Source organism: Carcharodon carcharias, chromosome 12 (genome assembly GCF_017639515.1).
Source record: "Carcharodon carcharias isolate sCarCar2 chromosome 12, sCarCar2.pri, whole genome shotgun sequence".
Taxonomy (NCBI): domain Eukaryota; kingdom Metazoa; phylum Chordata; class Chondrichthyes; order Lamniformes; family Lamnidae; genus Carcharodon; species Carcharodon carcharias.
Genome location: NC_054478.1, coordinates 142,017,100 through 142,033,597, shown reverse-complemented (window position 1 = coordinate 142,033,597; position 16,498 = coordinate 142,017,100). Strand labels below are relative to the sequence as shown.

Below are 16,498 nucleotides of genomic sequence, written 5' to 3'. Positions count from 1 at the left end.
CACTTTCATTAAGGCAACAGGAAGTAAGATACATAGATGTTAAAAGACCCAGGCAAAATAAATGATACCCTGAACAGTCAGATTCAAAGCGAGTTCTCTTAACTTCAGTCCCTGGAGGCAAGCAGTTTAGTACATTAAGGCTGCAGGCTTTTCACACTTGTTGGATCTGAAAACTGCCTCCCTTACAAGCAGCCTTTGCTCCTTTACACATAGTTTCCTCCTTGAATGCAAATTCCCATTGCTTCACTGTGTCTTTTGAACTTTACCTCTTCACTAATAAAAAATCATAGTGCCAATTCCACCAGCAATCTTTGGGAAAAATAAACACACTATTTCTTGCTACTTCTGCTGGCTAGGTATACATTACAACTCTTCCTTTGAATTCAAGCCACTATAGTTTGTTTAAAAATGCAAATGTTCCCTTTACACTTCACGTTCTAAAACTTGCCCATGTTTACCTAATTAACATTTCAAAACTAAGTTCTCTTCTTACATCAAAGCACCCAGACTAGCTGCCTCTAATTCAACTAACTCTCTCACACTCATACACATAAAGACATCCCACTATTACTCTAATTTATGATAAATCCCAATAACATTATGGAAATTATAACTTCCTGACAGAGGTTTGGTTGTTTGGGGTGGGGAGGGGGGGGAGGTTGCAGTGGTGTTGGGGAGCAGTGTTGAGGGAGCAAGTTCTTCCCCATTGAGACAGGACAGAGAGAGAAAATCAGGAATCTGATTTTCATGCCATGTCTGCTGGCTTCCCAAGCAGCTGGCTCATTGTCCCTCTGTCAGAATGGAATGGATCACCAGCGTCGTTAAGGCAGTGCATAAACAGAGAATGGATTGGATATCTTTTCAAAAAAAAGGGGAAAGGAGGGAAACAGGTAATTGTACATTTCTCATTTCAAGCTTTGAATTTTGTCCTTTTAGACCTGAAGAAAGAAAAAACTTGTACTTATATAGCTGCTTTCACTACCTCAGAATGTCCTGAAGTGCTTTGCAGCCAATAAAATAATTTTGAAGTATAGTCATTGTTGAAGTAAAAGCAGCAGCCGATTTGTATGCAGAAAGTTCTGGGAAAATAGTAATTAGATAAGACCCAATGATTTATTTTAGCAATGTTGGTTGTGGGATAAACATTGGCCAGTTTATTAGGAATAACTCTTATGTTCTTCTTTGAAATAGTGCTGTAGGATCTCTTACAACTGCCCGAAAAGCCAGACGGGGCCCAGGTTTAACATTTCATCTGCAAGCTCGTACGTCCAACTGTGCATCACTCTCAGTACCGCACTGGAATGTCAGTCTGGATTATGCATTCAGGGCTCTGGGGTGGGACTCGAACTCTCAACGTTCTGTCTTAAAGGTGAGAGTGCTCCCCTGAACCAGGGCCGATACCACACTTTTCCAAACCTAATCCAAAAATAATGAACTTGTAATAATGCCATTTAGGCAGGATAATTGAAAGAATTGGATTAATTGGGGATGCCATGTTTAAACCAATGTACAAGGCGGACGAGGCTGAACATACTGTTTCACCACCACTAGCGACCAGCAGATCATGCCCTCCATGTTGTCAAGTGACATGATGGAGAAGCGTGAACTGAAGAAATCTGCCAGTGCAACCACGCTCCAGGTTTAAAAAAAACAATAAATTGAACTTTATTCAGATCACAATTTTGTTGAGCTGCCAAGGAAGAATCACAGGCTGGTAAAACGGTTTAATAAAACGGCGTAGGGCAGCTCAGGATAGTCACACTGGCAGCAGCCAAAAGAGACAGCCAGTGCTCTGCCCTCCTGCAAAATGAGCTAGCCTTGGATTGTCAAAAACTAATAACAATTGTTTTCAAAATTATGAGTGGTTTTGACAGAGTATATATAGAAAATATGGCACAGAAGCACGCCTTTTGGCCCAACCAATTCATGCCAGAAATATTATGTATGCACGCAGGAAGAAACTGTTTTCCACTATCAGGAGAGATATTAACTAAAAGATACAGATTTAAGGTAAACGGAAAAGAAACCAGACAGGAGATAAGTGGAACTTTTTTGTTTTAATTTTGCAAGTTCTGATGGCCTGAAATGCATTTTCTGAAAGGGCAGTGGAAACAAATTCACTAGTAACTGTCAAGAGATTTGGATAAATATGTTAAGAGGTTAAATTTTGCAAGGCTCCAGGGAAAAGGCAGGAGAATGGGGTTAATTGGATAGCTCTTTCAAAGAGCCATGATGGGCTGAGTGGTCTCCTTCTGTGCTGTAGGATTCTATATTGTAAAGCTGAGTGTGTATTCAGCAACTGAGTTACATTTTTTTTTTAAATGGTGTTTTTCCAGTCACTATTTTTTGGGTCAGATTTTAAATAACAAGAACCTGAAGGAAGAAACATTCTTATAGCAAATCCAAGGCAGTAGGATTCTTTGCTAAGGTTTGAAATAGATGTTGGCACGGGGGCGCATCTGTGGAATTATTGGAAGTTGCCAATGGAATTCAATCCGAGACGCCAGGATGCGAAGCAATAAAAATCCAGGTTTTACAGAGCAGTCCCACTGAGTAAACATTCAGCTTCCAAACAAAAGGCTTGCAGGATTCATGCCTAAAGTCTGCTCCGGCTATATTCTCATCTGAAGGAAGGTCAGTGTCCCCCATTGGGAATGAGAAACCACCATTCAATCAATCCATCCACATGCAAGAACCGCTCACCTTAACTTACAACAAGCCGATACTCCCCCCAGCCAGTCAATCAGAAACCGAATGCTGACATTTTCGAAACTTGCATTCATGTAGCACGTAAATCCACCGGTTAGGAGTCAGCTGCAGTGCGTGTCCAATTCTGGACACCAAACTTTAGCAAGGATGTCACGTCCTTGAAGAAAGTGCAAAGGAGGCTTGCCAAGGAGAGAACCAGAGATTAGCGGCTTCAGGTGCGTAGAGAGACTGGAGAAGCTGGCATTGTTCTCCTGAGAGCAGGGAAGGTCAAAGGGAGAGCGAAAAGAGGTATTCAAAATCATGAGGGCTTTGATAGTGTCAGGAGGGAGAAACCATTCCCTCTGCTAAGTGAATTGGTAATCAGGGGTCATGGATTTAAAATAATTGGAGAAATTGAGAGCAATGCTTTTGACACAGAGTGTCGTTGAGATCTAGAATGTACTATTCCCAACATATGAAGTAACTCCAATCACACGGAGGTTAAATTTCAACGCATTTTAATTTGCCCAGAATCCATCTAAAGAAATCTCCCTAAGCACAAGTCCTTTTGCAAACCATAAGAGGTGATCAAGCATGTTTTTTATTGCCTCCAAACTCTCCAAGTGATATCAACAGACATGAAGTGCTCCACTAGGGGGAAGCAGGGTGGGGTGGGTTCAAGCAGGCAACTGTATATCAGGGAAAAGTATAGCAAAATACATTTGAGTATTGCTGAAAAAAGAGACATGTTACCAAAGCTTTTCTTTTTGCACTCATCAGGATAGCTTGCAAGAAATTACCAACAGTAACGGGGAAAACAACAATTTACATTGCATGAGAAGAGTGTGCAGATTGATTGGCAAGTGGGCTCTGATTAATGGAGGCATCGCCATGGAGAATGCAGCACGGAACAGTTATCTGCCCAGCTTTGTTCAAATTCAAGCCAGGCAGGTCGACTCTGATTGGTCAAGGCATTGCCCTGGGGAATGAACCTGGGATTAGCTGTTCCCTAAGCTTTTGTTTTGTTCCTTTTGTCTGCAAAGGTCAGGGCCATGTGTGAATACATGTAGCTTCTAGCATGCATAAGTGAGCCACACTGCGAGCCTGAGTGATAATCTTAAATTGGTTTTCAATGTAATTCCTAGCACAACCAGGATTGTTTCATAAGTTCTGTCGAGGAGTCATGCGGACTTGAGGCATTGGCTGTGTTCCTCTCCGCAGATGCTGTCAGACCAGCTGAGTTTTTCCAGGTATTTTTATTTTTGTTTCATAAGTGTTGTTCAATCGCAGAGTCACATCTAATGTTGGACACTGTTTCGACTTTTGTAAGCACAGGCTGGTTGGGTAGTGTCAGTACCTTGCCTGTTGCGTTCAGCTAAAGGGATGTCCTGTTTGATACAATCCGCCAATCATTGGGATGTACGGACTATATACCTGGCATCAGACCAGTACTGAACTTCATATGCCATATTGCTCATTTGTATGAATAAATAAATAAATTTGCACCTTTTGCTTTCATAAAAGTATGGCAACTTTGAGGTTTTGAGAGAGAACTGCTTTCTCTATTAACATTAGTTCGCCTCCTTTACAGTGAAATAAAAGCAAATTTCATTTGCCGTCATCCAATGATATCAAACAAGAAATGCTTTAATAATGGCAAAAATTGGGCAGAAGTTAATTTTAATTGGGATAGCATTCATTCAAACAAAAATATTTTAAATCACATTTCTGTACCACCTCGCTCAATCTTTTGTCAATGATTTTGGTAAAGAGCCATAGTAAGATGGAACCGATCGCGATTGGTTGCCAGTTGTCTATGTTTTTCAGCTTTTTGGCATCATCTGATTTTGGAAGGAGAGCTGTGCGACTCTTTTTCAGAACTCTTAGGATGGAACCTGACTTAAGCCAGAAGGAGAATAGACATGGGAGCCTGTATTCGCCTACTGCCTGTATATCCAGAATGTCATTTGGGCCTGCAGTGGCATTCACAACAGCACAGCAGCCCAAAGTGGAAGGGAATTACATACACAAAATTACACAGGCGACAGGGCATTTGGCCCATCTGGTTGATGCCAGTGTCTATGTTCCACACAAGCTGCCACCTACTCCTCTTCATCTAACCATATCAACATAACCCTCTATTTCCTTCTCCCCTCCCCCACCATGTGTTTATCTGGCTTTCCCTTAAATGCATCTATTCTGTACGTCTGAGCTACTCCCCATGGTATTGAGTTCAACATTCTTCCCACTCTTCTAGATAAAGACATTTCTCCCAAATTCCCTATTGGATTTATTGGCAGTTCCCTTATATTTTGGCAGCTTATTCTTACAAACATTTTTGCAAGTTTCCACCACTGAGTCGCTTGCGAATATCGCTAGCAAGTGATGTTTCAGGGAGCTGTGAGGAACTCCAGCGTGACGCTTATTCTATTTAGCAGGTTTGTATAGTCGTGGCACCATGAGGTTTATCGAGGGCTTGGCCTAAATAGCCAAGTGGTTATGGTACTGGGTTTGTAACCCCAAGATCAAGAGTTCAAATCTTACAATGGCAAACTATGAAACAATGTAACTTCGTCTGAAACAGATGGAAATGGGTTTGTACTCGAAAGAGTTATGTTTTCAGCTTGGCCTAAATAGCCAAGTGGTTATGGTACTGGGTTTGTAACCTTAAGATCAAGAGTTCAAATCTCACAATGGCAAAACTATGAGGTTTATCGATAGCTAAATCCATCATTTGTTTCAGTGCAACACATTTGGAGACTTGTTACTTTAAGGGTTGCCTAAAAACAAACACTACTGTATCGTTTGTCTGTAATCTGAAAGAAAGACAGTCGGGATCTGCCTGGTTACAAACATTCATACAAACATATGAACTGGGAGCAGTTGGCCATTCAGCCTCTTGAGCTGCTCCACCATTTGATAAGATCATGGCTGATCTGACTGAGGCCTCTATAAGACCATAAGACATAGGAGCAGAAATTAGGCCATTCGGCCCATCGGGTCTGCTCCGCCATTCAATCATGGCTGATAGGTTTCTCAACCCCATTCTCCCGCCTTCTCCCTGTAACCTTTGATCCCCTTACCAATCAAGAACCTATCTATCTCGGTCTTAAATACACTCAATGACCTGGCTTCCACAGCCTTCTGTGGCAATGAATTCCATAGATTCACCACTCACTGGCTAAAGAGGTTTCTCCTCATCTCTGTTCTAAAAGGTCTTCCCTTTACTCTGAGGCTGTGCCCTCGGGTCCTAGTCTCTCCTACTAATGGAAACATCTTCCCCACATCCACTCTATCCAAGCTTTTCAGTATTCAGTAAGTTTCAATCAGATTCCCCCCTCATCCTTCTAAACTCCATCGAGTATAGACCCAGTCCTCAAACGTTCCTCATATGTTAAGCCTTTCATTCCTGGGATCGTTCTCGTGAACCTCCTCTGGACCCTCTCCAGGGCCAGCACATCCTTCCTGAGATACGGGGCCCAAAATTGCTCACAATATTCTAAATGTGGTCTGACCAGAGCCTTATAAAGCCTCAGCAGCACATCCCTGCTTTTATATTCTAACCCTCTCGAAATAAATGCCAACATTGTATTTGCCTTCCTAACTACCGACTCAACCTGCAAGTTAACCTTAAGAGAATCCTGGACTAGGACTCCCAAAGTCCCTTTGCACTCCAGATTTCTGAATTCTCTCCCCATTTAGAAAATAGTCTATGCCTCTATTCTTCCTACCAAAGTGCATGACCTCACACTTCCCCACGTTGTACTCCATGTGCCACTTCTCCTAACCTGTCCAACTCCTCCTGCAGCCTCCCTGCCTCCTCAATACTACCTGTCCCTCCACCTACCTTTGTATCATCTGCAAACTTAGCCAGGATGCCCTCAGTTCCTTCATCTAGATCATTAATGTATAAAATGAAAATTTGTGGTCCCACAACTTCACTAGTCACCTGCCGCCATCCTGAGAAGGACCCTCTTATCCCCACTCTCTGCCTCCTGTCAGACAGCCAATCTTCTATCCATGCTAGTACCTTGCCTCTAACATCATGGGCTCTTATCTTACTGAGCAGCCTCCTGTGCGGCACCTTGTCAAAGACCTTCTGGAAGTCCAAGTAGAAAACATCCATTGGCTCTCCTTTGTCTAAACTACTCGTTACCTCCTCAAAGAATTCTAACAGATTTGTCAGGCATGACATCCCCTTGATGAAACCATGCTGACTTTGCCCTATTTTACCATGCACTTCCAAGTATTCTGAAATCTCATCCTTAATAATGGACTCTAAAATCTTACCAACCACCGAGGTCAGGCTAATCGGCCTGTAATTTCCCGTCTTTTGCCTCACTCTCTTCTTAAACAGGTGGGTTACATTAGCAATTTTCCAGTCCTCTGGGACCCTCCCTGACTCCAGTGATTCCTGAAAGATCACCACGCCTCCACTATCTCTTCAGCTATCTCCTTCAGAACTCTGGGGTGTAATCCATCTGGTCCAGGTGATTTATCCACGTTCAGACCTTTCAGTTTTCCTAGCACCTTCTCCTTGCTAATGGCCACCATACTCACCTCTGCCCCCTGACTCACTTGAACTTTGGGGATGTTACTCGTGTCTTCCACCATGAAGACTGACACAAAGTACTTATTCAGTTCCTCCGCCATTTCTTTGTTCCCCACTACTGCTTCTCCAGCGTCATTTTCTAGTGGCCGAATATCCACTTTTGCCTCTCTCTTACCCTTTATATATCTAAAAAAAACTCTTGCAATCTTCTTTTATATTACTGGCTAGTTTACCCTCATATTTAATCTTCTCCCTCCTTATTTCTTTTTTAGTTGTCCTCTGTTGGTCTTTGTAGGCTTCCCAATCCCCTGGCTTCCCACTGCTCTTCGCCACATTGTATGCTTTCTCTTTAGCTTTTATGCTGTCCCTGACTTCCCTTGTCAGCCATGGTTGCCTCGTCCTCCCTTTAGTATGCTTCTTCTTCCTAGGGATGAATTTTTGCTGTGTCTCCCAAATTACTCTCAGAAACTCCTGCCGTTGCTGTTCCACTGTCTTTCCTGCTAGGCTCATCTCCCAGTCAATTCTGGCCAGCTCCTCCCTCATGCCTCTGTAGTTGCCTTTATTCAACTGTAATACCGTTACATTTGATTCCAGCTTTTTCCTCTCAAATTGCAGGGTAAATTCTATCATATTATGGTCACTTCCACCTAAGGGTTCCTTCATCTTAAGCTCCCTTATCAAATCTGCCTCATTACACATCACTAAATCTAGAATTGCCAGTTCCCTAGTGGGCTCCACCACAAGCTGCTCCAAAAAGCCATCTCGTAGACATTCCACAAATTCCTTTTCTTGGGATCCACTACCAACCTGATTTTCCCAGTCTACCTGCATATTGAAATCCCCCATGATCACTGTAACCTCGACTTTCTTACACGCCTTTTCTATCTCCTGGTGTATCTTGTGCCCCATATCCTGACTACTGTTCGGAGGCCTGTACATAACTCCCATTATGGTTTTTTTACCTTTGCGGTTCCTCAACTCTACCCACACAGATTCTACATCATCTGACCCTACGTCATTTCTTGATATCGATTTAATTTCATTTCTTACTAACAAAGCAACCCCACCCCCTCTGCCAACCTGCTTATCTTTTCAATAGGATGTATATCCTTGGATATTTAGCTCCCAGTCCTGATCCCCTTGCAGCCATGTCTCCGTGATGCCCATCACATCATACCTGCTAATTCCAAACTGCGCCACAAGCTCATTTACCTTATTTCGTATACTGCGTGCATTCAGATACAACACCTTCAGTCCTGTATTTCACGTCCCCCTTCTCATTGTCGTCCCTTTATCTGATGTGCTTGAAGTTAGATTCCTAGACCTTTCCAAACACTCTGTCCTATTTTGTGTTCTGGAGACTTTAATAACCTCTCCTGTGCTCTCCTTTCTTTTCTGTTTTTTCATAGTTTTCCATGAAGTTTTTCCATCCCCCAACACGCTAACCTGCTGCATGTTTCACATTAGTCATACTTTTTGGAGTTTTACCCTTCCCCCCTCACTTTCTAGTTTAAAGTCCTGTTGACCACCCTATTTACTCTTTTTGCTAGAACATTGGTCCCAGATCGGTTCAGGTGGAGACCGTCCCAATGGTACAGATCACTCCTGTTCCAATACTGATGCCAGTGCACCACCAAATGGAACCCCTCTTTCCCGCACCATTCCTTTAGCTACGTGTTTATTTCCCTTATTCTCGCGTCCCTATGCCAATTTGCACGTGGCTCGGGTAGTAATCTGGAGATTATAACCCTTGAGGAGCTGTTCTTTAATTTAGTTCCTAGTTCCTGATAATCCCCAAACAGGTCCTCTTTCCTAGTCTAACCTATGTTATTTGTCCCGACGTGGACCACAACAACTGGATCCTCCCCCTCCCTCTCCAATACCCTTTCAAGACGGTCAGAGATGTCCCTCATCCTGGCACCGGGCAGGCAACATACCATGCGGAACTCTCAATTCTGCTTACAAAGGATGCTATCAATTCCCCTAATTATAGAAACCCCTACAACTACCACTTGTCTTTTTGCTCCCCCCTCTTGAATGGCCTCCTGTGCCATGGTGCCGTGGTCAGCTGGCTCATCCTCCCTACAACCCTGTTCCTCATCCACACAGGAAGCAAGTACCTCTACTGTCCTGTTTACCCTCTATACCCTTTGACTCCCCCTATCAGTCAGGAATCTATCTAACTCAGCTTTTAAAATGTTCAGTGACCCAGCCTCCACAGCCATCTGGGGAAGCAAATTCCACAGACAAACCATCCTCAGAGAAAAGAATTATCTCCATCTTAAACGGCAGACCCTAGTTCTAGTCTCTCCCATAAGGGGAAACATCCTTTCAGCATCTACCCTGTCAAGTCCCCTCAGGATCTTACATGTTTCAATAAGATCACCTCTCATTCTTCTAAACTCCAATGGATACAGGCACAGCCTGTCCAACCTTTCCTCAGAAGATAACCCCCTCATCAAGAATCAGTCGAATGAACCTTCTCTGAACTGCTTCCAATGCAATTGCATCCTTTCTTAAATAAGAAGAACAAAACTGTGCACAGTACGCCAGATGTGGTCTCACTAATTGTAGCAAAACTCCCTTACTTTTATATTCCATTCCACTTGTAATAAATAACAACATTCCATTTGCCTTCCTAATCACTTGCTGCACCTGCATTGTAACTTTTCCTGATGCATGTACCAGGACACCCAGATCCCTCTGAACTTCAGAGTTCCACAGTCTCTCTCCATTCTGCTTTTCTATTCTTCCTACCAAAGTGGACAAGTTTACATTTTCCCACATTATACTCCATCTGCCAAATTTTAACTCACTCACTTAACCTGTCTATATCCCTTTGCAGACTCCTTATGTCCTCTTAACAACTTACTTTCCTACTTATCTTTATGTCATTAACAAGTTTAGCAACTATACATTCGGTCCCTTCATCCAAGTCATTTATACAGGTTGTAAATAGTTGAGGCCCCAGCACTGGTCCCTGTGGCACACCACTGTTTGAAGAATGAATTCAAATGGTGTTGATAGTGGCTAATTAAGGTACACAATTTATGTGCATGTGAGTGAAATAAGAAGTTTGATTTCACGGTTCGAAAACAGAGGACGGCGTCTTGAATGTTTAAACCAGCAACACACACGCAGTATTTGGATTTTCTACTGAAAACAGCTTAAGCTTTGCTCTTTCAGCCTGTTGCATCATCTGAACTGTTCAAGCACATGACTGCCTTAAAACAGGCCGTACGCCAGCTGTTCCGAAACAACAAGCCTGGATCCACGGCCATCTGGCTGAAAGGCAGAAAACTTGCCAGATTCTTCAAAATTACCACTGCCGACTGCATATCACTATAAATAGTATGTGGTTTCATTGTATATTTTTGTATCCTTGTGCAATAGTAATAGATGTGTCAGAAAAAGCATTTAAAAAATAATACTGATTCTAAAATATGGTGCATTACTTCTGTGGTTTCATTGAATACTGACAATACACTTTCTCCCTTCCCTTTCTCCCCTGAAGGGTTTGACATCTTGCCCGAGTAGGCTTCCACAGGCACCAGTCATCTTTCAAGTGCCTAATTAATCTTGACAACGAATGCCAGCAGGCCTTTCAATTACAGGGCCATCACAATCGAGCTGGATCCTGCTCTCTCATAATAGGAATTAGGATTTTTACGCATTAGGAGCAGGAGTCAGCCAATGTCCACATAATGCAAACCTGCAGTAGGATCCACTGAAGCAGGGACCTGATTCCAGTTTTCCCTGACGCTAATCATGCTGCCTGACACTGAGGCTAATCATACTGCCCCTAGAGCTGTCCTTGCTAAAGTTAACCAAATCAGGGCTGGCTGGGAATTAAGCCTGGGTTAATTCCTCGTCTTTTGGATAAAACTCCCTCAACCATCAGGGAATCTATGAGGTGGATTTAACAAGGTGCAAAAGAAAACATCACACAAAACCAAACAGGAATAGCTGTGGTTTCCCTTTAGTCCAAGCTTTTACAAACTCCTATTTTCTGCATGTGGAAACTCAAACCCCCTGGGAACAATCTCACCCTGTATACAACTGGGTCATCAACCTCACCTTTGTCAGTCTCTACATGGCTCAGTTTTGCTTTCATTGTAACTTAGTTTGAGCAGTACTATTCATAAATATTAAATATTCTGTGATTCATTTCTAAAGGAATAGAACTGAGAACTTGTGTTACTCTGTGTTAAAACACATACAGAACCTTGGTTAGACAGCAGTGCACAGCCTTGGCCTTCACATTATAAAAAGGATATAGAGGCACTGGAGAAGGTGCAAAAGAGATTTACAAGGACGCAGAGGTTATAAATCATTAGGAAAGGCTTAACAAGCTGGAGTTCCTTTTTCTAGAAAAGCAAAGACTGAGGGGTACCATAATAGAAGTATTTTAGATTATGAAACAGGTTGATAGAATTGTCATTGAGAAGATGTCTCCATTTGTGGGGGAAGTAAAAAACTGGGGGTCACAAATATAAGATAATCACAAATAAATCCAATAGGGAATGCAAGAGAAACTTCTTCATCCAGAGAGTGGAACTCACATGGATTGCCTGAGGCATTTAGGAGAAAGCTGCACATAAGGGAATAAGTAACGCAAGGAATGAAGAGGATTGGGAGGTTCGGGTGGAGCACAAACACCAGGATAGACCAGCTGGGCCAAATGATCTGTGTCGGTGCTGTAAATTCGATTAATGCTTAATCTCCCCTGCCCTGCCACAACCTCACCAACAATATAAAGGAATTTGTGAAAGTGGGGAATATTTTCACTCTAACAGTGCCCCCCCTCCTCACTTATCAAACCCATGTTAATTAAGACTTCCATCTGGCAGTCCCACAGAAACCCCGTACTGAAATTTGATTCTAGCCACTGGCATTGACTTCCACATAGATTCTGCCAGCAAATGGTTCGACAGGATTATGGGGATCGGCATGTTTTTTCAGTTAAAGATGCTCATCCAAATCTTTTTGTACCGAATGGGAACTGGTTGTACAGAGTTTAGACAGAATAAGAGAGAATAAAAAAAAACATATTTGAATAGCTGAGCAACTCTGCTAGTCAGACTGAAAAATAACAACTGTCCTTGAACCTGCAAAACCAGGCTGCATTTTTTTGTTTCTGGCTGGGAGAGTTTTAGTAGTTGATGTTACAGAAACAGTCCCAATCCATTTGTCAAAGTACGTGAGCAAAATTAATATTTACAATGTTTGCATCAACCTAACTAAACAGACTACTAAAATAACTTGCTGTATAATCTATCCCAAGTTGGGTGCCCTGGTGACTCTCAGACCCTCATATACCTTTCCACAAAGTGGGTTTATCCTGTAATTGCTCGATCATACTGACACTGGGGCTGAGGTCAGTTGGCAAATGCTACTCTGCTTTTCAAGAAAGGAGGGAAAGAGAAAACGGGGAACTACAGGCCAGTTAGCTTAACATCAGTTGTTGGGAAAATGCAGGAATCTATTTTTAAGGAGGTGTTAACAATGCGCTTAGAAAAGCATTGTATGATCAGACAGGTCAACATGGTTTTACTAAAGGGAAACTCTATTTAACAAATTTTGGACTTTTTTGAGGATGTAACTAGTAGGGTAGATAAAGGGGAACCAGTGGATTTAGTATACCTGGATTTCCAAAAGGATTTCAATAAGGTGTCACACAAAAGGCTAACAGGCAAGATAAGCGTGCATGGAGTTGGAGGTAATATATTATCACGGAGAGAGGATTGGTTAACAGATGGGAAGCAGACAATGGACATAAATGGGACTTTTTCAAGTTGGCAGGTACTGAATAGTGGAGTACCACAAGGGTCAGTGCTGGGGCCTCAGATATTTACAAGCTATGTTTATGGGTCAGATGAAGAGACAGAGAGTAATGCATCTAAGTTTGCTGATGATACAAAGCTAGGTGGAAAGATAAGGACATAGAGGCTGAAAAGAGATATAGACAGGTTGTGAGTGGGTAATTAGATGACAAATGGATTATAATATAGGGAAGTGTGAAGAAAAAAAGTGTCAAAAGAATAGAAAAGCAGAATATTTTTTAGGGGTGAGAAACTTGTAAGTGTGAATGTGCAATGAGACTTGGCTGTGCTTGCACAAGGAACGTGGAAAGTTAGCATGCGGGTACAGCAAGCAATTAGGAAGACAAATGGCATATTGGCCTTTATTGCAAGGGGACTAGAGTACAAGAATAAAGAAATCTTGCTGGAGTTGTACAGGGTTTTGGTGAGACCGCATCTGGAGTTGTGTGCGCAGTTTTGGTCTCCACATTTAAGAAGATATACTTGCATTGGAGGCAGTACAGTGAATATTCACTAAATTGGTCCCTGGGTTGAGGGGTATTTTCTGTGATGAGAGGATGAGTGAATTGGGTCTATATTCTCTTGGGTTCAGAAGAATTAGAGGTGATCTCATTGAAGCATACAAGATTCTGTAGGGGCGGAATAGGGTAGATACTGACAGGTTGTTTTCCACTGGCTGAGGAATCTAAAACATGGGGGCACAGTCTCAGAGTAAGGGGCTGGTCATTAGGACTGAGATGAGGAGAAAATACTTCACTCAAGCGGTTGTGAATCTTTGGAATTTTCTGCCCCAGATGTGGATGCGCCATTGCTGAATACATTTAAGGTTGGGATGGACAGATTGTTGGTCTCTCAGGGAATGAAGGGATATGAGGAGAGGGCAGGAAAGTGGATCTGTAGCCCAAGATCAGCCATGATTGTATTGAATGGTGGAGCAGGCTCGAAGGGCTGTGTGGTTTACTCCTATTTCCTGTGCTCTAGTGAGTACGTCATTCCTCCATCTGTAGATAGGCAAAGCGATTTGTTAGAGACAACCGTCCAGGGCATTGTCAAACACCTGCCAACACTTTCAAGAGGCCCAGAAGCAGATATTTTGACAACAATCTCTGGTGAGAAACATTGAAGGGCAGTGAGTAATAATAGAGAAGAAGCCAGGCAGAAGAGACCAAAAGAACTGGAGGGAAATGAACAACTTTTTTTAAATGCAGCAAGTTGTTAAGATCGGAATGCGCTGTCTGAAAGAGTGATGGAAGCAGATTCACCAGTAACTTTCAAAACAACATTAGATGTATTTGTAAAATTTGCACAGCTATGGGGAAAATTCAGGGTTAGTGGCTCTAAAGGGATAGTTGCTTCAAAGAAACGGTGCATTCACTATTGGCCAATTGGCCTCTTATAGGGATAATTCTCTGAAAAAAAAGATTTGATCAATTACTGCTGACACGAATGGGTGAATAGATCGTGACAAACCAATCAGCCGTCACCAGGAGTGACTACTAGTACTCCAATGCTGATAGGTCTTCCCCCACTTCAAACAACTGGGTCATCATGCTCTGCCCCATCACACTCCTGCACAATGACACAGATCTTGCCCAATCAGGCCCCAGTGAAATAATGATTACCACCATTACTATCAAATTATTCTCGGAGCCAGACCTGCAATGGCTGGAGTAGGTGGCAGTCAGATAAGTAATCTATTCAACAAAAGGTGAACCATCTGCCCCTTTACAAGAATTCAGTCCATGAATCTCAAGTGCTGAAATGAGGTCTCAGGTTAAACACTTTCATCTGCTCTATTGATACATGAGGGTCAAAAGATTCAGCCTGTTATCATAATATTTGTACAGAGTAAAGAGAATATTCTTGAATGCTGGATTTCACTCCTCAATCATCATTCTGTTTTTATTTTTGAAGCTCTCCATGCACATATCACAGCGTGTATGTTTTAGAATATAAAACAAGGCATCATTGATTCTCTGTTAAATTACATTGTCCCCAGCGGCCATCTCCTCCATTATGCAGATAATCAGAAGCCAAGGGATCAGGGAATATTCAGGTAATTCATTTTACAAAACAATGTTAGGCCTCTGGAATGCATTGTTGGTTGATGAGATGGTGTTAACTACCTATATACCATCAAGAAGGACAAAGATCCCATCGTATAGATAGATGGTAAGGGCCTTTACAGACAACAACTAGTTCATGTGGCCTCCTGTACTGATCTAAGGGTGGGCTTGGTGACTTGGGGTGGGGTGGGGGGGGGGGGCGGGTGGGTGTGCGCGGTGGTGGAGGATATCTGCAGACAGACAGGAATCTTCCAAAATCCTATGGGCCCAGGTTATTTTTCTCTCTCCCAGGTGATTATCAGGTTACTGGGGCAGGGAAAAAGTGTTTAGCCATGATGTTCTGGCCATCATGGCAGGGGGTAGGTTTGATGGACCAGCTGGTCTTTATCTGCCCATCAGTTTTATATGTTTACATAAAGCCAACCTCATGGTAAAGTTTTAGACAGCCTGAGCTATTAGAAAGTTTTAATGGAATATTTCCCAAGTGAGCATAAAGCTGGCCCTAGCCAGATCCAACTGCAGCATCCCTATATTTCCACCATCAGTGCCTCAGGCTGCAAGTTCATAATGGACATCAGATGTTCCACTTCATGCCATCCTGTATCTCAGTGACCAACTCATTGAACTAGCCTTAGGTAAGTGATTGGTTGGTGAGTATTTTACTTGTTTTGCTCATTTATCTTTCAAATACTGGTACAATTTATTGGTAACTGTAACAGTTTCTCCATAATAAGGTTTTTGTAATAGCAGTAAAGCTTATTGGGAGTAGGAGGGTTTATATAATTAAAATAAGTAAACATATTTTCATCTATATTTATTTACATAACCAGAACTTTAAAATGAAACAAATTAAAATAAATATCTAAAAGACATACCTTTGTAATTAAGTAATGTACACCTTTTAGTTGTAGATGGTACTAGCTTTTGATAAGCACAGTAAATTGTCGTACACGTAGGAATTATTCCAAGTTAATTAAGAAAATAATTAAACTAAATTACTTAAATAACATTAAAAAAACAATGGCAAGGCAGGTGTTGTGTTGTCACTGTGGAATGTGTGGCTTTTGGACACCAAGGCGAACCATGGCAAACACGTCTACAGAAAGTATAAGCAGCTTAAGAAATTCTGGATCACGATTATTGATCTGGAGGCCGAACTGCAGACACTGCACAACATAAGGGAAGGGGAGAAATATCTAGGCACTTTGTTCCAGGAGATGGTCATGCCACTCAGAATAGGGTCGTCTGTTTTGGACAGTAGTGACAGGCAGGAGGATATGACTGTGAGTGAGACAGGAAAAGGGACTCAGCAGAAAGTTGTGGAGGAGGCTCAGACTTTGCAATTGCCAAACAGGTACAAGGTGCTTGCT

The 16,498-nt window shown here is 42.3% G+C and overlaps 1 protein-coding gene across 8 annotated transcripts in view; it reads right to left on the bottom strand.

Moving 5' to 3' along the window:
• nbeal1 (neurobeachin-like 1) overlaps window positions 1-16,498 on the bottom strand; it is a 309,051-nt gene that overhangs the window by 208,994 nt on the left and 83,559 nt on the right. The window lies entirely within an intron of this gene.